The sequence below is a fragment of the Sinocyclocheilus grahami genome, unplaced genomic scaffold (genome assembly GCF_001515645.1).
Source record: "Sinocyclocheilus grahami isolate Dianchi unplaced genomic scaffold, SAMN03320097.WGS_v1.1 scaffold13.1, whole genome shotgun sequence".
NCBI classification, from domain to species: Eukaryota; Metazoa; Chordata; class Actinopteri; order Cypriniformes; family Cyprinidae; genus Sinocyclocheilus; species Sinocyclocheilus grahami.
In genome coordinates, this window is record NW_015505192.1 from 801,061 (window position 1) to 827,941 (window position 26,881).

At 37.9% G+C, this 26,881-nt stretch overlaps 1 protein-coding gene and 1 long non-coding RNA gene across 2 annotated transcripts in view; both read left to right on the forward strand.

Moving 5' to 3' along the window:
• Nucleotides 1-867: 867 nt before the first annotated feature.
• LOC107598692 (uncharacterized) lies at nucleotides 868-19,283 on the forward strand. Its single transcript, XR_001610584.1, has 5 exons — nucleotides 868-1,226; nucleotides 18,064-18,147; nucleotides 18,284-18,460; nucleotides 18,584-18,661; nucleotides 18,781-19,283. It is a non-coding gene; the product is annotated as an uncharacterized lncRNA (long non-coding RNA).
• Nucleotides 19,284-24,014: 4,731 nt separating this feature from the next.
• The window catches only part of LOC107599375 (plexin-A1-like), a 247,168-nt gene continuing 244,301 nt past the window's right edge, over nucleotides 24,015-26,881 (forward strand). Inside the window, exon 1 of the mRNA XM_016290954.1 lies at nucleotides 24,015-24,183. The gene's annotated coding sequence lies outside the window, so the exon portion shown is untranslated. The remainder of the gene's footprint in view (nucleotides 24,184-26,881) is intronic.

Genomic DNA, 26,881 nt, shown 5'->3' on the forward strand with positions numbered 1-26,881 from the left:
ATGTTTGCATGCTTTTTCTTTCAATATACATTATATTATATTATATTAGATTAGATTAAGTTGTAGCCACTGACTTCCATAGTATGGAGAAAAAAAAAATACTCGAGTCAATGGCTACCATTTGGTTACCCACATCCTTTAAAATATCTTCTTTTGTGTTCAGCAGAAGAGAAGAAATTCATAAAAGTTTAGAACAACTTGGGGGTGAGTAAATGATGACGTTTTGGGTTGAACTATCCCTTTAATGAACTCCATTACTTCTCCAGAGCTATACAGTATGAAAGCACAACCTTTGAGTTTCTGCAAAAAAGCCTTTTCTTAATCAGTGTTTTTGTCTTGAATTCCAGTAACTCCCTCTTGAAACAAGAAAATTAAATTGAGCAGCAAGCCTGTGTTAATAAGACTTGTTTTCAGAGAATTTAATTATTTCTTTTTCATGCACAAACTTTTTAGATATTAGATTTATGCTTAAAAGAAGAAGAAGGGAAAAAACTGTCAATGGGGTAGGAAAAGTAAACTTAATTCAAGTTATATTCTCAGAAAACAAAAAGTCTTAATGTTTTATTCGATTTTAAAATATTTAGATATTGTAACTGGAAAACAAAACAAAATGACTTATTGTGAAAATTATCTTTTGCAATGCATATTTATGCACAAATAATGCTTTAACAATGGAAAAATAATGGGGTAAGAAAAATAAACTATTTAAGATGCATTTTCTGGAAGCATGCCTTGTTTTATTAAATTCTAAAAGGATGTTTTAACCGGAAAACAAGACAAAAATACTGATTAAGAAAATTATTATTTTTTGCATAGAAATACAATTTTCCTCTGGGAAAAACAAAGTCCAAGGGCTGACTGTAGAAACGCTCTGTCTCACATCATTGAGTTTGCTCCTCAAAGGTAGCGCATGGAGGAGAACAGCAGGGAGGAAGGTTTATCGAAAGCAAAATGGTGATGCATGTGTTGTTACTGCCTTCAGGCCCTGCTGATGCTTTCTTTGAAGAACCTAATAATGTGAGTTCTTGTTTGGTCATGCAGCAGCTGTGTTGGAGTTGGCAGGTGGTTAAACGGGTGACCAGGGGACTGGATGGCTGGCTGCAGTGTCTCGGCGTCTCTCTCCCCCTGAGTCCAGGTCTCTGGCTGGAACACGGTGACCTATAGCTGCTCTTGGCAGGGCCGTGGGGTTACCAAAAGGGCAGAACTGCTCTCCGAATCGGGCATCTGTGAGTTATTCCCCCTCATACTGATTGGTGTTGGAGTCTTTTAGCCATCTTCTTCTGATTTAGCATTCCCTACTGTACAGATTCCCTCACAAACAATCACACACACTATAAAGGTTCTTTCACGTGATTTATACAAGTGTTTCCCAAGACTGCAAAAAATTAGTTTTTTTAAAAAGTATTTTTATTTATTTATTTATTTTTGTTAAATAGTAAAACTATCTAAAACCCCCAAAACAACATACATTCACTTAAGTAGCAACATTGCATGATCTATTAGGACTTGTTTCGTGAATTGTATGTTTACTATTTTATTACACTGGCAGACTTTTCCCACTTGTATTAAGTATAAACAGGTTAAATGTGAAAAGGCAAAAGAAAGTGAAGATTCACTACCATTCGGAGGTTTTGGGCCAGTGGGATTTTTTTAAAGGAATTAATAGTTTTATTAAGGATGGAGAGGCTGCACTGATCAAATGTGACGAGAAAAACATTTAGAATGTTATAATAGATTTCTATTTCAAATAAAGGCTGTTCTATTCGTCAAAGAATCATGAAAATATATATTTTGGTTTCCACAAAAATATTAAGCAGCACAACTGTTTTCAACATTGATAATAATAGGAAACATTTCTTGATAATGGCTGCTGACAATTCAGCTTTGCCATCACAGGAATAAATTACTAAATTAATAAAAAAAATATATGAAAATAGAAAACAGCTACGGATAGTAATATTTCACAATATTACATTTTTTACAGATTTTTTTATCAACAAATATTACTGATCCCAAACATTTAAACAATAGTATACATTCTCTGAAATCAAATATTAATATTTTATTCAGTGTTGCTTCTTAAGTAAAAAAAATAATGCTTTTTTACTAAAAATTAAACAAAAATACTTAAGAATTTAACAAAGTGTCTAACTTACAGGTCAAGCGTTGCAATGAGTTGTTCAAAGTTCAAACAATTTCAACTTTAACCCTGGTTACTGCTGACCTTTCCAAGCACAGCCGATGATAACCGTACATTTTTTTTTATCATTTACTGCGCACACATCCTGCTTTCCTGTCTGTCTACAACACTTTTCATGCGGAGGTCAAAGTGGTGTATAAAGCTTGTGTTGAAACAAAATGTGTTGAAGTTCTGACGTGAAAAGTCTCAGATCGCAGCATGAAGCTTTCGTTAAACCCATAGGCACTGTAAGAAAACAAAGAAGAGAATTCAGTTGTGCTCTATCTCTTTCTTTCTTTTTCTTTTCCCATCAACCATTTGTTATGCATTTGTCTCAGCTTATGTTATCCAAACATCCATCGCGCGTGTCCCTTGCTGCTAACAGCACAAAGGCACATGCCACAATGGGGCTGTCCATATCTTGATATATTCAGCTGTTTACTCATTCACACAGCGTGCTGGCTTTTATCCTGCGCGCTAAAGGAAGCCATTGTGGTGAAGTGGCATTAAAAGGCTTACAGTTATAAAGTAGCTTGTGCTCTCGCACTCTTCTGCACATGAGCTGGTCAGGATGTGACACGCTCAGCCATTAAGCTTATTAACCAACTCACAGTTGCTTTTCCACTAAGTCAACTTCCAAGCACTGATACGCTTGAAACGGCAGTTTGGGAGAAGGAAAAGAGAGCCTCATGTCTGTTCGCTTGGTTTCATTAATATGTGTTTGGGAATAACTAAATAAAATAATGAATCTACTTGCTATTTTTTTCATTAGATGGTAATGAGACAAAATTGCTATATTGGCTTTCCTATAATTTGTTACACATTATTGCACATGCTGGTTTACCGCTAAAAACTGAGGTACTAATCAATGATGTGACGATGTGATCATTATAGCTGTTCATAAATAAATAAAAAATGCATTTCATACAGAGAACGAATCTAATACATTTTCATTTTATTTTTAAGCTAAACATTTGTTAATTAAATTTTCAGATTCTAAATTTTAAAAATCCTTTTAATATTTTTTTGTGAGGATTAACATAAAAACTATATACAATTTTATGTAATTGCATATATTATTTATTGTTATTATTACAAAAACAATTGCCCACCAAGTCAAAGCCAGTGTGGTGTAACCAACTTGCTTTGTTTTTTTTGTTTTATAGGATTTCTTCTTTTCATCATTTTGAAATCTTTGTGTTTTTGAACCTTAAATATCCACTCCCTCTCTTAAATAAAATATTGGGGAAGTCTGAATCATTTTAGTGAATCAGTTCATTTAGATTCTAACACAACTTGATTCATTCAAGTTCCTGCACAGATATCTTCTGTATGCATCACATTTTTGTACCAATATACAAATACTACAGTGTTTTTAAATATAATTCTATTATATTTCAATTCAGGGTTCACTAACTTTTTGTTAGTAGCTGGTAGAGTAGCAAACTACTTCAAAACAGCAGCTTGACTGTAGTTGAACTACTTTAAATCATGACTTGCTTGTAGTTTGACAAGCTACGGTTTCAAAGTAGCTTCCCCAGCACTGCTGTTTGGGATATTTTGCATATAGTTTTGGGTCCTTGGTTGTCATCTTGACAGAGACAGATGAGTCATACTCGACTCGCATGTCTCCTCTGTTGAAATAGATGCCACCAGTATGTACCCTTGCATAAGTTTTTTTCAAGCTGAGACTTAAGAGTATGCAGGAAGCAGAGCTGGGCTTCGATTGGCAGCTTCACAAATTGTCTCACATTCCAGTTGGGATGTTCAAGAAGCATGGACACAGCTGCTACGCTTCTGAAGTTTTGGGACAAATGTCACATAATGAGAATCGACTAAAATATGAAAACGGTTCGGGATGGATGCCGGGCGCCCTGCACTGTCTCTTTCGTTGTTGTTGTAATATTTCAACCAAATGGAGGGGCTGTCTTTTTAATCTGACCTTGTGCAATGGTTTGTGTTAGTTACGGCCACTGATGAGAAAAATTTACATTAATGACAGATACGTCACTTTGAGTAACTCTTCCTTCAGTTTTTATGCTTTCAGAGAGTCTGGGACAGCCAGAGAGAGAGATGGGCCAAGTACGTTGACACTGATGGCATCATATGCACTCATGCTGAAAGGTTTGTCATGGCGTTTTTCCGGTGCAGAAGAGCTTTTAGATGCTCACACCTGAAATCCACATTCACATCGTTTCTATTAACCTCCCCGTTCTTCGCACACACATTCACGTCCCCTGATGTCCTGCTCTGGCCCATGAATCAGCTTTTCTGTTTGGAATTTGTGCTGTTTGGGTGTGTGTGAGAGCACATAAAAGTATGTGCCAGTTCCCGCCCCTCTGGCTAGAGCCTCCATGTGACATCAAGCAGTAATGTAGCACTCTCCCGCTTGCCAAACTCAGGACCTCATCACTGGATCTCTCCCCTGGCTAGGATGCCTCTCCCTGGGTCTAATTGCTGGCTCTCTCCCCAGACATCCATGCCAAGCTCTGGGGCTAATTGTTAGCATTCCCCTCTGGCAGAGAGGCATGGCTGCATCTCACCAGCTGAATTATCACAGGTGGAGTTTGGTTTTCCAGGAGCCACACTGCCCAGTGAAAGTCCACTCTATGCAGTGATAGTAAGGAGATACAATCAAAATGAAAAATGAATGAGAAAACGAGAAATGAGAAAAATGAAAATTCTGTCATGATTTACTCTCCCTCAAGTTGTTATAAACTTTTATTACACGGCTCTGTGCAATACTTGATTCTGATTGGTTAGTCGCGACATTCCGAGGTATGTTATCCCTCAATAACAACCGGTAAAAGCTAATAACACAGGCTCATCCGGGTAACTGCAGTCGGTGCTGTACTCTTGCTAGGAACAGTTTTTCTTTGTGGAAGCTTTGTGTTTGGTTAGCTAATAAAATATTAAAACTTAATTCAATATTGTGTGTTCAATTATTTAATTATGTCATCCTGGTATCGCGAACTCGCTCTCTCGTTTCATACAAATGCAGCTGCTGCCATTTTGTGACAACTGTTTTGTACACTGTAATGGATTATAAGATAACATACTGATACGATTTTAAAACAATTTTGTCTTAAATCAATATATTTTATCGCCATAAACATTTATGTGGTGAAATGTGTAAAAAGTGGTAAGACTGCACCATATCCCTTAAATGTCCGTCTAGTTTAAACTTGCCGCTTGCTGGCAACTGCTGCCTTCACGGAAGCTTTGCATTCAAATATTTCAACTCAAATCAATATTTCGTGTCTAATTATTTACTTATGTGGATTGATGCTTTTGAGCTCCAGGAATGACCTTAAAAACAAACCATTACTCCAGTCTTCAGTGTCACATGATCCTTCAGAAATCATTCTAATATGCTGATTTGGTGCTCAAGAAACATTTCTTATTATAATCCATGTTAAAAAAAAGCTGTGCCACTCAATATTTTTGTGGAATTTTGACACACAACAAAAGGTTTGGGGTAAGTAATAACTTAATAGAACTTAATAGTTTTATTCAACATGAACAGATTAAATTAATCAAATAAAGACAATAAAGACATTTTTTATTTTAAATAAATGCTGTTCTTTTGAACTATTTCTATTCACCAAAGAATCCAGAAAAAAGTATCATGATTTCTACAGAAATATTAAGTATCCCCGTTATGGCAAAGCTAAAATTTTATATCAAATATAAAAAAAAAAAATATATATATATATATATATATATATACTGTACATATATATATGGTATTTTTAAGTTGATTTGTCTTTACATAAAGTTATTGTATGACTTCAGAATGCTTGGGATATATGGGCCTTTTTTTATTTGGGGGTATGGGGGTTGAAACAACACGAGGGTGAGTAAATGAAGACTAAGTTTTTATCTATTCCTTTAATGATAGCGGTAGGAAAGGACACAGGAAACGATGGGGAAACCGGATCAAGAGCCTGCATAATAATCTGCGATGTGTGACGTGTGGGAGCATGTGCACTACCCACCAGACCACATCTCTGACAGCATATTTTATGATGACTTACATGAATCAGTGACCTCGTAAATATAGCCTTTAATGAATTGTAGATGTCAAGCACGTTGGAGCGGGGCATAAATTAGCACATATGCAGGCTCACTGATGTGACTCTATGAGGTAATTAAGCATGTCCGTTATTGTTCGAAGGCGACTCTACGTGAATGCCTTAGTGCTAGCGTGGCTTCCATGTATGATGAACGGTAACATTTGCTGGGACCACAGCAGCTATCGATCACATCAACGTACAAGTGTGTGTACAGGTGTGTCCCAAGAACTGCAGGCTGTTCTTACACTAGTCAAGATGGATCTCTTCTTTCTCTCTCTTCTTTTTTCCCTCAATATGGCTTGGGATTGGTGCGGTCTTCCCATTGGCAGCTAGGAGCTGATGGATGAGATGCTGTTACACTGCAGTAAATGGATTATGTGCTTTTTTTCCTAGCCCAACTCTACAGTTCTGGAATGCGGAGATTGGATTCGGTTTGACAGGCAGGCGGCGAGTTTTCAGGCACCACTGTGGGGAATTGCGGCAACGTTTGTGCGCACCCCCACACTTGCACATGTACGCGGGGAGTAGATGAGTTAAATCATCAGTATATGACAGCTTGACATGACAGCTAGGATAGAATAGCAGACAGTGATGATTTGATTGGCCTGGTGTCCCCGGATTCGTTTTTTTCCACGTTCCGAGTTCCTCGATCAGTTCATTCGAGTATTTGTGTGCTCTGGTATTTAAGTGCAAACAGTTGGCAAGCTGTTAACAGAACCGGTTCATTTTTTAACTTCTCTCAGATTAAGCAGCAAATAGAGGTACAGCTTACTTCAATAAGTGCTGTTCAACAACTGCTTTACAATTTACAGACTAGACTGGATGTTTACAGTTTGTTACGAAAATGCGAGTGGTGCAAAAGTTGCTGACAAATGCTGAGGTGTTTCTTTACAGTTGCTAGGGTTTTCTGGGTGGTTGCTAGGGTATTTGGGGTGATTGCTAGGGTATTGTGTATTTGGGGTGGTTGCTAGGGTGTTTGGGTGGTTACTAGGGTGTTCGGAGTGGCTGCTGGTGGGTTGTTAGGGTGTCCTCTGTGTTTGCAAGGGAATTGCTAGGGTATTTGGGGTAGTTGCTGGGGTATTCTGTGTGGCTGCTAGGGAGTTACTAGGGTGTTCTGGGTGATTGCTAGGGTATTGTGTATTTGGGATGGTTGCTAGGGTGTTTTGGTTGGTTGCTATCAGGTTGCTATGGTGTTGTGGGTGGTTACTAGGGTACTGTGTATTTGGGATGGTTGCTATTGTGTTGGGTTGGTTGCTAGTGGGTCACTAGGGTGTTCTGGGTGGTTTCTAATGTGTTTGGATGGTTGCTAGGGTGTTCGAAGTGGTGGCTAATGTGGTTACTAGTATATTTGGGTGGTTGATGGGGGTCACTAGGGTGATTGCAAGGGTGTTCAGGGAGGTTGCTAGTTGGTCGCTAGGGTGTGTGATTGCTAAGGAATTGCTAGGTATTTGGGGTAGTTGCTAAAGAGTTGCTAGAACATTTGGTGTAGTTGCTAGAGTGTTTTTGTGGTTGATAGGGAGTTGCTAGTGTGTTTTGGGTGGTTGCAAGGGAATCGCTAATGTAGATGGGGTGTTTGCTAGGGTGTTCTAAGTGATTAAAACAGAGTCACACAGGTATTTGGGTATTTCGAGGTGGTTTCTAGGGGGGAAAATGGCATAGTTGAAAATAATTATTTTCATAGTTGAAGAAAAAATTGCAGTGGGTGGGGCTACCCTGTTCAACACTGCAGAAAAAGAAAACTGGAAAAATATCTTGTGGCCCTTTACTTGTCTACAACAACATCAATGTGTATACTCCGATTTGATCACTTGTTGATGTATGGTAATTAGCACACAGTGTAAGTGTGCACAAATCCCTCACTGGCTCATATTGAGAAACCTCTTATTCTCTCATATTCAGTATATCATTGGTTATGTTTTTATCCATCATTATTGGTCTCATGTCACTCTGACATGTTCTGGTGACATACTGAGAGTCTATACCCAGGCTCAAATTCATCCCTCCATTGTGACACCAATCCCCGGCTTTAACCAATCAGCTAAGATTAACCCCCAGCTCATCCAATCACATAATCAGGCAGGCTGAGGCTACGGCATCCTCAATCCTCCAGCAGGGAAATCACCAGCCGTAATCCTGCAGCTCATCTGAAATGAGTTCACACCAGGTTGTGGCAGGAACACTGTGCAGAGGAGCAGACTGATGTGAGGCGGTGGCTTTCCATCACTATGTGCATTTCCCTCTTTGCCATTCTGAAGATGTTTGACAAGCCCTGAAAAGCAAGAGCTTTTAGTGACGCTCTTCTGACCACGACTGTGGATAGACTTTTTTTTTTCATCTTGAATTTTAGGATACTGTAGTGGCCAAACACCATTATGTTGTTGTCACGCCCAGTTGTGTCTGTTCACATGTTGTCCAATATTTTACGGCAGCATCTTAATTCATCAACCAAATAGTGATTCCATACAATGTGACTGCATTATTTTTTCAGGTCTTTGGTTGGTCTTTTTTTTCTTGGATTACCTGCTTATTTTTGTGGACTATGATAGTCAATACAGTTTTCTTTATTTTATTTCATTTCTTTATTTATTATTTTATGCCTATGACTTGGTGATCTGATAAAACACACATTATACTCCAACACTGCAACACTTTTTTGTGTCCTACTCAAGCACTTTCATTGCTTGCCGCTTTGAAAGTCTTCGTTTATGATCTTTAAACATAACATACCTTGCTAGCATAGCTGGTTGCAGGTGGGTCTCATTTAAATAAATGTTTCCTTCAGCCAAATCAAATGATATTTTCTACATGCCCTCATTCTCCTGGGCTTCACTGTTTATTAGCTGCTCGGCTCTATCTGTCCTATTGATCAGTGTCTCTGTTCCTCTCGCACTGCGCCATCAGCACTTTCAGCGTATTAAAGACGGGCTCGCTCCACACAGATGGTGTCCTTAAAGCCTGGGTCACTTACTGTTCCCCTCATTTCAGGGTGAACTTGTTAAATCTAAACATCGGTTTGCCTGCTTATGCCCCCTTAGTGCTTCACATTGAGACTATATATGATGTGAGTGACCACTTTTGCCTCTGCTGACAAAAATAAATAAATTAAAAATAAATAATACAATAAATAAAAAATATATTTTGATTAAAAAGTATGGAAAATGTTATGTATATTTATGTATGTAAGTATGTATTTATTTTTACTATTTAATATATTTTTGTTTTTTTAATAAAAATGAGTTTTTATACAGTTTTTATCAGGGTTATTATAATTAACTAAAATGTTTACTTGAAATAATATAAATATTAACTGAAGTAAAATAATAAAAAACCTAACCTCTTAAACCTAATTTATTTCAGCTAATTGCCAAAGCAACATTTCTAATTTTCATTTAGTTTAACTTGGTGTAATAAAATTACTCAAATTAAAACAAACAAAAAAAGTAATTAATAAAGTTATTTATAAAGCAATTAATAAAAATAACAAAACACAAATTATGAAAAATTTAAATGAAAACATAAAATACAAAAATAAAAAGTACTGTACTTATATATATATATATATATAGTTAAATTTGAAGCAGCATATACAACCTCTCAACCCCTAAAAACAAAGGTGTAAAACTCAGCCCATGGGGTAAATGTTGAACAATAAAAAATACCCACTTGATCGCTTATTTCTTGGATCTATAGCTTTTTTTTCTCTGTCTTTCTTTCTGTTTCCCCCCCTCTTTTTCTCTCTGGCTGGCCTTGACCCACATGAGCAGTACTGATAATAAATAATAAATACAGGCTTTTCAGATTCATGTCATCTTCTGTTTGCTGTCCTCCTACTCCTCTTCTTCCTCCTCCAGTGGAAAAAGGGCAGAGTTGTCAGATGAGCCTAGAACAGACGTTTTTTCCCCCCTTTTCTTCCTCCCAGCCAGCAGAGATGGACCATACTCACATGGACAATATGACATTGTCAGTCTGCAGTATTTGGAATGATAAAAGCTTATGTTTTATCAGATTAGCGAGCTGACAAATAAAATCACTGGCTATTTTACTTTCCAAACATATTTTCCAGCTAGATTATAAACAAGCTGTAGAACATTTTGTCTGTTATTGCTTAGGAAATAATATATAGTTCCATGAACACTGTATTGAGGCATATTGTCACACTATATGGGGTAAGTTGTCACAATGAAACAGTAAAATTCATGCATAACAGAAATGTAACTGTTAAAGGAATGGTTCACCTAAAAATGACAACTTAATGAAAATTGACTCGCCCTCAGGCCATTTAAGAATTAATGATGAAATTTAGCATTACATCACTTGCTCACCAATGGATCCTCTGCAGTGAATGGGTGCCATCAGAATGAGAGTCCAAACAGCTGATAAAAACATCACAATAATCCACACAACTCCAGCCCATCAGTTAACATCATGTGAAGTGAAAAGCTGTGTTTTTGTAAGAAACAAATCCATTATTAAGGTGTTTTCACTTTAAACCGTCAATTGTGGCGTTTTTATCAGCTGTTTGGACTCTTATTCTGACGGCACCCATTCACTGCAGAGGATCCATTGGTGAGCAAGTGATGTAATGCTAAATATCTCCAAATCTGATTTGTGTGTGTGTGTGAGCAAAACTTATATAGGTTAAGGCTCTGTTAAAGTTACATGAATTATCAAATTACTGTGAATGTCTGAATGGATTTTAAAAGAAAAATGTATATTCTCATCACATTATTCATGATGTACCTGCATTACCCTGAAATGCATTTACAAGAACAGCACAGGTGCTTTGCAAATCTAAACTGAAACATTTCTTGTCGAGCTGCATACTTATTAGTAAGATTTCACTCAGAAGGGTTTAAAGCACTGGCAGGAACAGTCCACTGGCTCTCTGAGCGCTCTGTGCTTCTCTGCCGAGCAAAGCCGAGCTGATTCCTGTGTGATAGTGCTGCTCTAATAAAAACACCATTTCAGGATAAGAATTGAATTTCACACATGGGTGCCCAGACACTACATATGTTTCTTCTTAATAAAGAACAACCACTCGTTCTGAAGAGTATAGGGCTCTGCTACTCAGCTCTGACTCTACTTCCTTATGTTTTGTACTGTTTTAATGTACTATATAGACTGACAGTCCTGTATACATTTGTTTTTCTCCATAGATCTCATATATACTACCATTCAAAAGTTTGGGGGTCAATTAATGAAGTATTAAAGGGGTTCTATTATGCTTTTTTACAAAGTCTTGATTTTGTTTTGCGGGTGTACTAGAACATGCTCTCATGCTTGGTGGTTAGAAAAACGCATTATTTTTCACATAATTGACATTATTAAAATACCTTTCTCCCCAGCCTGGCACAAACGGCTCGATTAGTTCCTGCTTTGATGAAGGTCCGCCTTAGCTTTGTGATATCACAAAGCCCGAAAACTAACGCTGTAGTCCAAACGAGCCGTTCGTTGTAGTTCTTGAAAATGTATTTTTTTAAAACGAAATATCTCCCTTTGGAGTGGACTTTGAGATTTGTAACTTTCTAGATCTTTTTTATGCCCAAACATACACACTACACACTGACTAAAATGAAAAAAGTGAAAAAGCATAATAGGACCCCTTTAATAAAATAATACTTTTCTTTAGCAAGGATGCATTTAATTGATCAAAAGTAACAGACATTTGGATTTCTATTTCAAATAAATGCTATTCTTTTGACCTTTCTATTCGTCAAATTATGTTTTTTTAGTTGAATTTTTGAGACAGTGTATCAAGTAATATATATATACATATATATATTAGATAAATATGTATATACACTATATATATCATGGATTCAAACAAAAATATTAGGCAGGACAACTGTTTTCAACATTAATAATAAGAAGAGACGTTTTAAATTTTTTAATTTACAATTATTAAAAAGTATTATTTACTATACTTTTTTCTTCAAATGTTATATTTTATTTACTAACGAATTTGCAATAATACTTCCAGTCCTTGGGAAAAAAATTAATTTTTTTGCTGAAGTGAAAGTGCTGCAATAGCCTCTGTTTGTAGGACTGTATAGTTGTGAAATGCTATCTGTAATGAAATCAGGCCTTTGGAGCGTCACAAGATGTAACGGTATTTGAATGAACAAATAAAACGACTGAGCAAATGAAAACTTGACAGTGGCTGAATGCCTTTGTAAATACAGATGTCTAATAAGGAGTGACTGAGAAGGGCGGCGAGCCTAGTCTTTCAGGAGAACCGCAGTAACTGTCTGAACTAATCTTGTGCATTTGCATCATAAGTACGTTTGTAAATAGGTTTATCTGTGAAATCGTATTGCCCTTGTGAAATCTCAAATCATTGTGGCTTATGCAGCACAAACACGCAGAAGAGTGAAAAGACCTCAGCTGAGGCAATCAAAGCCGATGCTACTTACACTTACTTTCATTCAAGAAATCTGTCATCTCCAGAGACTGACAAACAGAAAACAGCAATATGTTTCCATAGATGCAGCAAACGTGAATTACCTGACCTCCTGCTTGAATGGCAGAAAAGGCTCCTTTGAGTCGTTGAGAGATTGTGCTGCAGTCACTCACTATGCATTATGCATGTGTGGACTGTTGGGGAGTTTTTCTAGTCTCAGATGAGCCGTGCGCTGATGGGTGCAGACTTGTTTTCTGATGGGGTATGCATGCATCTCTGCTCGGGGCTGGCAGGAAGACCCTTGATGTGGGAGTGGACGGCACATTTGGACATCACTGTGGTGGCTAGTCAGACTGCTGGCACTTTCTGCAAATGCCATAAACGTTTGCATCCCAAGACTTTTATTTAAAACTTCAGAGGCAAAATCACATTTATTTTGTTGTCTATTATCTATTGTATTATACTATTATCTAACATTCTTTTAACACAGTGTAAAAATCTCAATAATTGCATGTTTTAAACTTAATTTTTTTATCAATTAGCACAGGTTTTGTATTTCTTTTTGGAATTGATTGATCGTAGACCTCACTGATCTGAGCTTATGCACCTCAGTTTTTGTGTGGACAATGCCAAAATTATCCACAGATACTTTTTTCACTACTCTTGAATCCAGGATTTTGTAGCATAATGAGAGATTTACAAGCAATTTTTAAAAGGCTGGTCATTTTTGACTTGGAATACCAAATTAAAGTATATTCAGTACAGCACAAGTGTTAAAGTTTTGATTTATAGTATTTATTTTAACCTTATATGCTTTTACTTTGCTCAGTGGTAATGGGAATCATATTCCATGCAGCAGAAGCTTGACAATTCTTTGTTGTACATTGATGCTTCTAATGGAAAAGTCCTTTGTTTTCAGTATGATTCTTCTCAGTATTTCCACTCTTCACTGCGATAGCTTCAAGAGGAGGTGAAGGCAGCTTGAGGAGGTCGAGTAGAGGCTAACGTGGGAAGAAGTGAAGCGAAATTCTAACAGACACAGGCCACTGTTCTTCCCCTCTGGCAGGACAACTCTCCATAACCCTACACAGACACCGCTGCATCCCCCATCACTACCAAACCGACATGCCACTCTCATCTGTGCCGATTCCATGTGGATGTCCGCTCGTGCGTTAGTCATTGTGAACACAGTGCACAAACCTTTACGGCTTTGTCACTGTAACCTTGCCCCTGCTCTGTTCCTATAAAATGAAAGAAAAGAGAAGAAAATGCAAGGTGTTGAGTGGGAGGAAGTTAAAGAGGGAGAATGAAATGAAAGTGGGCATGAAGAGTGTGGACTATAAAATAAAATAAAAGACGAGAGGAAGCGGTTAATGACCAGCCGATAATAAATAAAGCACATGTTAAATTAAAAGTAAAAAGAGGGAAAAGATGGAGAGAGCGGAAGGGGGAGGAACAGGAAGACAGGCAGTGTGACAAAGAATAGACAAGAAGCACTTCTACACTTCAGTCTAATTACATTTAAAAAAAAACATTGCTTTGTCATGAGAACTATTAGATGTTGTATATTATGTCACAATTTTAACATAATCTATTGAATTAAAGTTTGCAAACTTTAAGTAATTGATCAAATCACCGAAAAATATTTTTTTAGTTTTGTGCTACATTAATTTATTGTGTGCCACATTTTGTGCACAACCTTGTTACCATATGATTTTCTCTTATTACAAAAACTGTAAAATGACTTAAAATCGTGAACACATACAGGAAGTGACATCATTTCTATGGCATGATAGGAAGATAAATATTGTTGTGTTTACTGCAGTTATTGAGCTATTATTTCTTAAGCAATCCTGTTACAAACAATTGATTAAATAATGTTTATAGCTAAAACGTACAAATATCAGGGATTAGAGGTATTGGTTGCAGGCTCGCAAAAAAAAGTTTTCTTTGAACATAACACAGTTCATATAACATTATGCTTCTTGAAGTTGGCACTCAACATTTGTAGAAGGTTAAAATTACCAATTGTTGAAAAGAAAAGAAAAAAAACATTTTCTTTTTCAGGCACTATTTGGTATCCTATTCATGGAAGGTGCAAGAAAGATGTGTTGAATGGGAGAGTAGAAGAGACAAAATGTGAGAGAGAAGGTCTGCCGAATAAGGGAAGATGAATTACAGGAATGTGCACGGTGGCTCGGCTCGTTTAGGAGCTGATGTGTCGGGAAGCGGAGGATGGGTGTTAATAAGAAGCCTTATGTGGCTTTCTATGAACTGAAATGCTTCACAGTCCATGGGAACAGAAGAGAGAGAGAGAGAAGAGAAACGCACAACAAGAGCGAGGCTGCCTGATCTCTGCTGAGTCATACAGACAGAACTTAAAAAGACATGACAAACAATGAAACATTAAAGTACACATATAGTAAGGTAAGTATAGCTTATTGAACTTGTTCCAGAACAATGGTTTTCAACTGGTGGGTTGTGACCAAAAATTGTTTTTGTTTTTTTTTCTGATAGGGTTATGAACAACAAGGAAAAAACAATGATAAATTTAAATCATAGAATGCAAACCATACAATCATGTAGGGGAGCAAAATAAAAAGGATACTTTAATTCTAATTTAAAAAGGTTGTCTGTTCAATCAACATCTGTCACTTGGTTGAACCTAGCTTGAATCATGGCCTACATGGATAGGTTTCATGACATGCACATGCTATTATTAATGCATTTAGATGTCTGATTTTAAAGACATTTGTGTTTATTTTTGTTCATAAACAATGTTCAAAGTACAATTTGGGTTGTACCAAACTACATTTACATTTCTTAAGCCAGTTGGATGTGCAAAATAATATTTCATAAATAGCCAAATAGTTATTGAGACACCCACTTTTCATGATCCAAAGAAATCCTGGTTAATAAAGTCCAGTGTGGTATTGCTATTTCATTTAATATTTTTATTCACTCTAAAATACTTGTATCATAGACAGGGCCGAATTTACCTCTTTTTGGGGCCCCCTTCATTATTAATATGTTCGGCCTAATATTACCACCCAAGCAAACAAAAATATTTCTTAATCAGTGGAAACTGGTACAGTGTTTTCTATCGCAATAAGCACTTGCGTTTAGTTAATAAAAATCGAATGTAGTTCTTAATTTGTTTGAGAACTGAGAAAGACCATTCCATTAATAGGCCCGGCGACGTGGCCACATAATAACCACTTCGGGAGTGCATTATTTCTCTAATAATTTTAACGGCCTGGAGTCACAACCACACATCAAGACATTGTTCAGATGATTGGATTCAAACTTTTTTTTTAATCAATTTGTTTTCTTTCAATTAGCACAGGTTTTGTATTTCTTTTTGGAATGGATTGGTCATAGATCTAAGCTAATGCACCGTACAGTGTTTTCTATCGCAATAAGCACTTGCGTTTAGTTAATAAAAATCGAATGTAGTTCTTAATTTGTTTGAGAACTGAGAAAGACCATTCCATTAATAGGCCCGGCGACGTGGCCACATAATAACCACTTCGGGAGTGCATTATTTCTCTAATAATTTTAACGGCCTGGAGTCACAACCACACATCAAGACATTGTTCAGATGATTTGTTTCAAGACATCTGACATGCTTCCGTCCTGAAATCTCATGTGTTGAACTAATTTTTTATGCACCTCATCCCAAACCTTCTGTTGCAAATATCAAAACGTCATTTTAGAGCTAATAAAGGAGGCTTGAGCCATTGATATGCAGGCTAATGCAGTTATTAATGCAGTCTAATGCGGTTATTAGAGAGAGAGAGAGCGAAAGACAGAGAGGGAGAAAGAGAGAGATTAAGTACGTGTGAATACGTGCGTCTGTGTGTCTCTCAACAGCATTCAGCAGCAGTGTCTACTAATAGCGAATCTTTAAGTTAAACTGCTTCAAGAACCTTGCAACTGAGAAATGTCATGTAGCTTTTCAGCTGCGAAACTATTTTATTGATAAATTCGCTGGGCAGCACTGGCAAGAAGTTTCTGTTCGTGTCTCCACGTGTGTGCATCTGTGATCTGTGCGTGATTTCCGTAGCCTACATAAAAAAAGGTGGAAGACATGGAAATAGTTTGTAATTTTTTACCCTATTGTTTGTTATATTTATTTGCTCAATGTCTTCTGGGGTTTTGGTTCTTTTACTGTTGTAGATAGCCCATAGTATAACAAAAATATGATATATCTCTTCATTGTGTTTGGGCCCCCCTGGACGAGCAAACATAGGCACGTGCCTAGAATGCCTATGTGTAAATCCGGCCCTGATCATAGAAGTAAAATGGGTTCAAGCTCAGTGTTTAAGCTTCATGAGTCTTTTTGATTTCCTCTATGCACTCTCATGGCTGAAGTCTAACATTCACTGATCATTTAGTATCTCAAGCTGTTGTTCCTCATCTCAAACTATGCAGCACTGAGGCAACATACCAGATTTCACACTCATTGATTGGAGGGCACTCTGTCACATTGGCAATGCTGTGTGGCTCTAGCTATGAATTAATTAATTGTCTGTCGGAAAATACCAAATGTCCTGCAGATCTCAGAGATCCCACATTGTATTACAGAACAATATTGGTGAATAATGAATAAAAGCATCTTCTAAATTGCAGACTATTTCACACTGTGCATCTAAGTTTGTTTTTGTCCACTCATTGTCGATGACTAACACCTCAAATGCTTCCTTCTCAACTGTCCTATCCTAATCAGCAGATACATGATGAGCCATCCATTTTTTCCCAATATCCCACTCTGTCTGTCATCCCTCCTCTCTTCCTCCCTCAACATTGACAGGCTATAATCCCCATATTTTGTCTGAGCATATCACTTCTGCTACATTTGGCTGGTCTAATGCCCTGCTGCGGGTCTCATGTGAGGGCTGGGAGAGGAGCAGGTCCCTCTCTGACCATTTACATAGAGCTGCGAGTGCTATTACGTCATCACTTTGCATTTAGATAACTGCCAGCACACCTAGTAAATCAGGCCGTGTGCATCCATGTCAGTCTTTCCAGCTGTAGGGGACTGAGAGGGGGGAGGGGTGTCTCCACCTGACTGAAGCCCTCCATCAAATCAGCATCTAGATCCACTCTTCAGTTTCTCTATTAGACACACATATATGAGATATGGATAGGCCGGTAAGTTCAGGCAGAAAATCCAGTCATGCACATGTAAATGGGAAATTGAGATTTATTCAGAAACTTGCATGAAACGTATGATTGATTGGGATCTTTGTTCTCAGGAGAAACATCTGTAGACCAATGATGAGAAAGCTTTGATTTCATATTGAAATCTATTTGACCATATCTGAGCAAGTTTGAAGCATTGTTTAGATTTTTTCTGATACTTTATAGGAGACATATGTTTGATTACCATTTTTTTTCTTTTTCAGGAGAAATATCTGAGAAGCAATGATGAGAGACATGCATACTAATAAAAGTCGCTCCTCCAAACACATGGCAAAAATTCTCGTTAGGTAAGGTTCCAGAAATAACAACATACTACTGCAAGGACAAAGAAAGTCATGAGAACTGACAAGCAACGGGACTCTCTCTCTCTTCCTCTTACCCTTTCTTTCTGTTCCTGTTTCTTCCTCTCGCTCTTGCTTTCAGGGTTAGATGCTCCCCGAGGGCTTCGCCAGCCCTCCTTTCTCCTCACTCATTTACACCACTGCACTGATGCATGCTGGAATTGATAACACAGACACCTTCTCTTATCTTGTCTTACCGTAGTCTTTTGAGTAGGAGTCCTTTGTTATCGACCTGGCAAGGAGCAAAGGGATGTCACAGGTCTGTATGTGCTGCCAGAAAGTTGAAAGTTCTGGCTGCTCGCTAGGAAAAAGATTTAGTACAATACAGAAGATTCAGTTGATCTAACCTAAAATGTAAAAACTATGTTCTGTCATTTAATAGACTCAAATGGATTTTTAAGATGCTTTCACCAAATGTTCGACAGCTGCTGGCCTGATGAATTTGATCGATGATGTGTTGGTGAGTATGTGCATCTTAAACCATTATTATTCTTAATGCATCCAGCACTCTTTCTCTCTCTGTATTTATAGCATAACAATGTCTCTGTCACAACTCAATAATTCATTTCCGTTCATCAGAAACCAGTACAAGGTTGTTGCTGAGGGGACGGGTGTTGCTGCTGTGGTGACAGTAAGAAGCAATGCATTGCGCCGATAGATGGCCGAGAGAAACAGGAAGCAGTGGCCAACTCCTGCAGACACTAGGAACGCTTCATGGTCCAGTGATGAATTGCAAATAGAGGATCAGAGTCTGGCACATGAAAGTGATTGAGAGGAGGGAAGGAGGGGGAAAGAGACAAAGAGAGCGAGAGAGAGATTCCCTTTATGCTCACTGTGTCAGGCCTCAGTCTTTGACTTCGGTCGGGACTAATGATCGTTCTGATATGGGCAAGTAATTGGTGTCTAGGGATGTTAGACTACAATGTCTTTTACATAACGTAATAGGCAACCCAGTATAGGCTGCAATATTTAGTCAGGAAGGCGATTAAAACTAAGGGAGTGACATTCGGGTGATGCACTGCCCAATTGGCAGGACTGGGCAAGCAATTACAATCGTTTTTGGCAGAAGCATATGTAGTTTTATTCTCTGCTTAAGTTTGATGATGAGATGGCTTGTGTTTTGTACAAATATTAAAAGTAATGACTCATGAACTAATATCTGAAGCTGTTGACTTTGTTATCATATCTTAGTAAAGAGGTTAAAATGGTTGCAGGCTACAACCCTTCTCTAAGCCCTGCCTTTAAAACATTACTGACCAGACTTAACCGTTGCCACCCACCAATTCACAGGTAAACTTTTGCTCATTTCAAATGTCAGATCCTCCATCTGTGTGTTTGATGCAACCAAGGAGTGGAGCTTAGTGAAGGGTCAGTTGACGGGAATGTTCACACAGTTCGATTCAAGACTCCATTAAAGTTCACCCAAAATAAAAATTCTGTCATCATTTACTTGCCATCTAAACCTGGCCCAAAAACAACAACACTGAGACAAAATATCTTCAAACAGCTTTGGAACAACATGAAATTGAGTAAATTATGTAAACTGTAGTATTATTAAATAAACTGCCTACGAACCACTTATGTAAACTGCATGAACTGGACAATTTGAGAGTCACATCTACAGTTGTGAATCCCAAATTCTGACTGTATGAATGCAGCCACTGTGTATTCACAGTGTGTGTGATCTCTGTGCGATCATATTGCAAAGCAAGGTCATTTGTTGTATGTGCTGACCATCTAAATTTGAGACTTTTCATCAAATATTATTGTAACATCATCAGCATGTCTTCGAGTTGCATTACATGCTTTATTCCTAGCTTCCGTATTATCAATAATATTGACTTTCATGTGAAGAGCAGGAAATGTCGAAAAAAATCATATATATAAAATGAGCTATACTGTATGAAGTTTGATTTATCGGTTTTTACATAATGACTTAATGCTCAGTGTAAAGACGTACATCAAGGCTCTGTACATCACAAATGTAATATACATCCAATAGACAAATACACACTTAGTCTAAAGTCTAATTACCCAGCCAGGGAAGAACAAAACTAAGCTTACTTCTGGATGCAGACACCAGACAGTGTCCCCACGCCCACGCTCCTTTGCTCTCTGCCCCTTACTGTCCTTTCTCCAATCATTTAGTGAGTTAGAAAGACATACTTCATACAAAACTGCAGCATGAGCAAAGTAGTAAAAGCATGTCTGTGATGCTCCACATGATCAAAAAAAAAAGAGTTAAAGAATAGAGGGAAAAAAACACACTTGGTTTCCGCCGGTTCCTCCTACTTGCCCCAGCCGCACATCACAGGGGTACAGAAGCAGCCAGTCCTTTCACTTCTTTTTGATTTGTGCCGGAGAAAAAGTAAGTGTTTGTCCCTAATTAGCTTCCCCTGCTCCCTCTTCCACACAAGATTTTAATTATGATTGGGTGTTGCGGTGGATGTGAAAGAGATGCATGGCTGACATCAAGGCGGTGCTGGCCAGGAGAGATACGCCATGAGCCCCGCAAGCAGTCTAGCATTGTATGGAAGTCTTTGCTTCTTGGTGGAACAATGTCCTGCGAGGAAATGTGTGGAAACTGGAGGCAAAGAGCAGGGAGCAACCTACAGCTGTGTGTTTGCAAAAGCAACAGCCATCACAGCAGGCCTCCGAATCCATGTTTCTCTAAAAGGTTTTGAAAAGGTGACTGGGGAGGCTCTGTTACAGCCCACATACTGGACCTGTATGTATACGGCTACGAATATAAGCTGGGAAGTGGGAACATTCTTGCATTCATTTGCAGGGGGATGTATGTTAGGGATAAAAGAGAAAATGACTAATATCCCTGCAATCACCACTTGCTTCACCAAAACACCAGGAGTGAGAGAGAAAAGTTTTAGACCTAATCAAACTTTCTTAATGCCAGTGACCTTGCAAACATCCCCAGGGAGGAGCGGCACACTTACATTCAGTGCACTTTGTTTTTAAGATGCAAGGCCAACTACTGAATGACCTGAGTCATCCTGCACCTGCCTCTAGAAGCATCTGACCAACACCTGTAGAAGCTCTCAGAGTCTGTCTGTCACAGAGTCTTTCAATTTAATTCGTTCTTTCAGCATGCTCTTGTGAATTAGTCAGTGGCAGTTTTGAGTGACACGGAATGATGATGTACATTTTGTGGTGGTATTAGTATTGCAAGCCAAACGTTTGACTATTGGTTTAAAGTCTGAGGCTTGCTATAGCTTATTCTGGGCATGAATGTCAACTTAGCAGTTGTCTGATTAAAACTTGACAATAACAGTTGTTATTTTTTTATGTATATGGGCAGACACAACTAAAATCAATGCTATTTCACAAATAAACTAGCATGCAAAAAAGTGGATCTATAAAAGGTTGTACAGACAATCCCAAAGAAATCAGTAGGATTTATCAGATAGAAATGTGTGTAGACTTTGTGGTCAGAATTTCCTTCCACCTAAAAACAAAAGCACTGAGCATTTCATGAACATTTCACAGAAGTCAATATTTAAAGTTATCTCGTTAAAAATTAGCTACAGTATAAGACATTTTCTTAAATTTAAATGAATTTGTTTTCCACCAGTCAATAGCAACAAACTTGTTCACATTTAGTCCTCAGTTCCTTCACCTTTAGCAGATCAATGGACGATTGAGACTCAAAACACTTCAGCCTGATGCTCAAGGATTTTGTCATTTTTCTCGCCCTGCCAGATTCCGCTGTGCTTTGTTTTGCTGACATGAAAAATGTGCTTGCCTAAAACATTCACAAATCTCCTCATTTGTGAAATAGTCACTGGCCTATTATATTGTCACCGACACACTATACTGTATGTACTTGTCACTGTTTTGGTCAGACAGCATCTTAGAAGGACAAAATAAGGGCAGGCATTTGTTGTAAACAGCTTGAAGCATATGTCCAGTGAAGCCATCAGTGACGATGTACCAGAAAAGCCTCACATCACTGCAAAATTGTCTACAGAAATACAACACTGCAAACCAGTGTTATAAAGGTTAGAGTAGAATTTCAGCTGAAGTTTATTTTAGTCTAAGTTTTGACTGTTCTGACAGCCTTGTTTGTGCATTCAGACTTCGTCTTCAGTCTAGCACTGGATTTGTCGGTGGGTGTGCAAGTTTGATCCTGAATCCACAGTGTTTATCAGAGAAGCTATGGTTTCTTTCTGAGGAAGGTTATGTGTGCAGTAGGATGATGGGATTGTAAAGCTCAACGGGTGGTCAAATACATTCTAACATGCTTTTTGTCTATCACTGGTCAAACAAGAACCTAACCTCACTGTAATCTAAGGATTTATAATACCACATAAAGTAAATATAGGATGGATACCATCTTTTTGGCAAAGTATTGTTTTTTAATGATTTTTTAAAATGTTTTATATGGCTGTGCTCTGGTCTGGTCACACATTTCTTAGTTTTCAATTAGTGAGCAAGGTTAAGGGAACAAAGTTTGAGTATTTTCAAAATTCAGATGACAACTGTCAATTTTCCATTTGAATATAGGCCTACTGCAGATTCTCTATATTTATTCTTCTATATTCTGCATTTTATGTCAGTCTCCACAGTAAAATGTCGAACTCGAATGTATGCACATTTCTGATGTCTCTTTAAAAATGCATGGGTAGAAATCCCCTAAAAACACAGTGTTGGAGAGACTGGGGATGTGGTAGCACATTTTATTTCAAGGAACAATATGTAACTCTTACATGTTTAATAAAATCTATATAATATTCACATATTTGTCTGCTACAAATTAGAAATAAACTACTACAACCCTATAATAAATGCCTTCTCTTTTAAAGGAGTTAAGGCTCTTGAATGCATATTCTGCATATACACAATGATTAAATGTCTTGCACGTTGCATATTGTAATTTGTTGCTAGAAACTTGTATAAACATGATATTATTATTATTATAGTGAAATGTCTGTTATATGTACATTTATAAAAAAAAGTGATACATAATGACTTGTCATGTTTTACTGAAGTACAAACCGAAACTGATCACAATGGAGAACATTTCGACAGTGTACGGTTGCTACGGTTACATCCTCTCACCAACGTGACTACTGTTCGACAAGGTCTATTTGGTGGCAGGTGAAAACCGTGCCCTTGTTTTGTTTTTTTATCATTACAAACGTTTAAAAAATCCTGCTGAAACTATACTTGTTCAAAATAATTACTGTAGGCCTACAACCCACATGTCATTTTTAACATGATTATTATAAAATACACATAGGCCAATAGGAAATATTTCAATCTTTTGGCTCATTTCTAATTGTTTAAACCAGTGGTTCCCAACCACATTCCTGGAGGCCCCCCAACATTGCATGTTTTCCATGTCTCCTTAATCAAACACACCTGATTCAGATCATCAGCTCATTGGTAGAGACTCCAAGACCTGAAATGGGTGTCAAGACAAAGGAGAGATACAAAATATGCAGTGTTGGGGGTCCTCCAGGAACGTGGTTGGGTAAACCAATTAGAATAATGATGGTATTACAACTCACCCGTTGTTACAGTATTCATCTAAAGCTATTTATGCATATCGTCTACTGTATGCTTGGCTGACATACACAAACGACAAATAAATTGTCGTCTGTGTGATTGTAATAAATGCGCTTATATACATCGACAGGTGGTGCAACGGACCGGTATTCGGGACTACAGACTAACTGTATATTTAAATATATATATATATATTTCACCATACAGGCTCCAGCGCGCTCAATGTCGCCGCCTGGCCGCGACGCGAGATATGTATCAGGCAGCGAGTTCCCCGAGACCCAAAACGAGGCTGCGTCTCGATCAGGACGCGCGGACCGCATTCCTCCTCATTCATGCCGTGCTGAGACTCCACACACAGAAAGTGCACGCGGAGCTTTACACACTGCTGCCGAGAAAATGTACTCAAGTTTGAGATTTTACGCATGGCGAGGATAATAAACCAAGGCATCAAGAGCACAAGTAAGTAACCTCGGTTCTTTGCGCACAGGCGTGACTTTTCAGTGCAGTTTGTTTGGGGGGAAAATGCGTGTGGCGCTCTGTTTTCTTCGGCGTTTACAATGAATGTATCGATACTTGATTGCGTCGGAACAGCCGAGGACTGCGATGTGAACATTTTGTATGCGGTTTGACACCTCAGTGCGTATTAACTGACGCATTAAACAAGAAGATATCGGCATTGAGCAGCAGTAGTGGATGACTAACTTGGTTAGATTCCCTGTGGTTTAACTGCTTTACTGAAATAAGTAACTATCAGGTTGTGTGGGGTACAGGGGCGTTCTCTGGGAATATGCAGAATGTAAACGATGCATTTGTTGGATAGCTCAGTTTACCACTGCAAATCACACTTTTAGGGTTACGCTTAACTGCATAGGGAGGAGGGTTTGATATGTTTAAATGTATAAACCAGGCTTTGTCCAACACCTCTCTGTGTACAGTTATTTGGATTGACAGCATCAATGTGACAGTATGTGGGTTGACTGTCTGTAAATTCTCGCCAAGACTGATTCAGATGGGAATTCGGCAAAATTGGATGTAGGTTAGAACTGTTGGGCTGCATGAGAGGCAGAAATCTAATAATATAAGGCGAATTTCACGCATGTAATATCTGCATAGTCTTAACATATAAAGCTCTCTATTAGATTAATTAAAATCTCAGAATCTTTATTGTCTGGTTTGTTGAGCAGACACATTTATTTTCTTTTGTGAGGCGGGAAACTGACAGTCCAAGGTACTGTGTTTGTATGTTTATGTAGTGTACAGTATGTAGCCTACGAGATGCTCTGCTTCATTCACTAGAAGATGTCAGTAAAGTGCTTTTATTACACATTTTAACGTTATGTTTTGATTTTAACAATGATTTTAAGAAAAATGTATATACTCGTCTCTGTTTGCTTGCAGAAATTGAACTGAAAGATTACGTTTTTGTAAATGTTTTGAGCTTTCTAGCTCGGCGTCCTTCCACAGACGGTTCGATATTGGCTTTTTCATAATATGACGGATAGGAGTTTCACATTGGGAAGAATACGTTTATTTCTAAAGTAAAGGTGTTGCATGGAATTTGGTCGTTTAAATGTACTACACTTCAACCACTCAGTCAGCATTAGAGCTCTCGTAACTGGACTGAGGTTTTCTTATGGTGAAAAGCAGACTACTGCGAGCGCGCATCATCTCTCCAAAAGTTACGTGTTTTATATAAACACTCGTATTATGTGTTTATTGACGGTTTGTTGCCTATATCCTATAAAACGCTTGCCTTTTGGTCCCAACGGATGGATCATAGTGATGCCATTTAATTCGGTTCCGTTCTTGAAGTAGCTCACAATCACATTATGGAATGACTTCTTTGTAGTGATGGAAATTCTGAGGAATCGAAAGATTCTGGTTCCGATTCTTCTTAATGGTTCGCGTTCCTTAACGGACCCATTGTCGATTCTTTTAGTAGGCTACTTCTGAGAAGGAAATATTAATCCATTCACCTGACCATAGCTAAAAAGATCACTAAAAAGATTCGGCTCAAAAGAGTTATTTTTGGGAACCGCACCATACTGGTGTTTGGATTGACTAAAAAGAATCGGCTCATAAAAGTTATTGGTTCTAGAATTTGGTCTGATCTAATCTAGAACCAGGACCGGTGCCTTTTTAAATGAATCTAAAATAATTCAACACACAGGTTGTTTTTCAAAGTAATCCAATGAATAATCTTAATCTAGAGTCTTTGTGAATTATCATAATGCCAATAGAGTCCCTGGTAGTGTGATGGAGTTTGTCTTATGAAGTGATGTAAGAACATCAATCTCAACGTTCTTGGTATAAACGTCCACCTTTATGTCAAAGCGGTTCGCCTCTGTGTGACACTGTGGGAAACGAAGTGCGCCATGTCAGAATTAATCTCGTTTTGAGTCGTTATATTTCGCGTACTCGGCCTTTGCCGTGATTGACGGATGTTTTAAATATCCCTGACATCCTCACCTTCGAGCTTGTCAGTGCCAGCCTCCTCTCGAGTCTCTGTTCCGGTGTCGAGTGGGCTGTGGGCTGTATTAAAGCTCCGTGTCCACTCTACGTGACACAATCTTGGCGCCTTTTCACACACGTTACAGTACGTCACTATTAGAGAGTCACAGCATAAGTTACATTTATAGTTGGGGGAGGGCTAGTTGTCACACCTTTTGTTCTAGTGAATATTATGTAAGGTTGTCTTATTTCTGAAAGTCAATTTCTGTATTGTACATTGCCTTTAAGTCTTAGGGATGTATAAAAATATGCAATTGACCTTTTGTGGCAACTTGCCCCAATAGTGTATTTTTTAAAAAAAATACTTGTTTACCCAACAGTTTTTAGAAAACAAAATATTGTAATTTTAATTTGAAATACAAAATTAATTTAAAGTTCTTATTTTGGGTTTTTTCTAGATGTTTGAAAAAAAAAAAAAAAAAACTTGACATTTGCCTCAGAAACTGAGATATTGCCCATGTGACAACTAGCCCCAGCCTTCCATACATTAATTGAACAATTATTCATTAATAATCTTGCCGGAAAGCATCTCTCCTCCAAATGGATCAGCTTCAGCTGCCAGTTTTTGGTTTCTTTTTTCCTTTTCTTGAATAGCAGGCTTGTAGAATCTCATTACTTGTCTTTTTAGTTTCCTTCAATATCACTC